Source organism: Octopus bimaculoides, chromosome 25 (genome assembly GCF_001194135.2).
Source record: "Octopus bimaculoides isolate UCB-OBI-ISO-001 chromosome 25, ASM119413v2, whole genome shotgun sequence".
NCBI lineage: Eukaryota > Metazoa > Mollusca > Cephalopoda > Octopoda > Octopodidae > Octopus > Octopus bimaculoides.
The window spans coordinates 845,448-846,104 of record NC_069005.1 but is presented as its reverse complement, the minus strand read 5'-3'; the positions used below and the strand labels follow the sequence as shown (position 1 = coordinate 846,104).

The following is a 657-nucleotide window of genomic DNA, read 5'->3' as shown; positions in this document are numbered from 1 at the left end:
TTGTGTTACATGTATTTACACACTTATGTTTGTCACATGTTAGATAAACAACAGTCGTACATATCCAGAGATTAAGATTTCATTCAATTGGCTTTTTAATTGCTTTATACAGTGAGAAGTGTCCATATTGTGTGGGCAAGTGCATGCGCCTGTGAGTGTGTATATATATATATATATATATATATGTATGTATGTATGTATGCATGCATATATATTCACTGTGTGGCACTTTTGGCAAGTGTCTTTTGCTATAGCCTCGAGCTTACCAAAGCCTTGTGATTGAATTTTGTGGGCAGAAGTTACCATCCTGTGTGTATGTGTGTGTGTAAGAGCTTGTATGTGTATGCGTGTGTGTCTGTGTGTAAAATAAAAGATATGTTTTTTTTATCTTAGACTTCTATGAATTACCATCGCAGTTATTTCCCTTTACACACATCAGCTCCAAATCCAAATACTTTTCGTTATTCAACTTACTTTTCCACAACTGATTTATTTATTTATCTGTTTATTTTTTTATTCTATAATGTATATATTTATAATTTTGTAATTGTTTTATTTAATGAACCCCCACCTCTTACAATTAAAACTATCCTTCTTCCTGTATCCCACTTTATTTCCATAAAGAGAGGGTTCCTTTCTCCCACCCCACCCAACACT

General features: G+C 33.2%; 1 protein-coding gene across 1 annotated transcript in view; it reads left to right on the top strand.

Annotated features, from left to right (window-relative positions):
* The window catches only part of LOC106871373 (transmembrane protein 19), a 44,824-nt gene that overhangs the window by 2,331 nt on the left and 41,836 nt on the right, over positions 1-657 (top strand). The window lies entirely within an intron of this gene.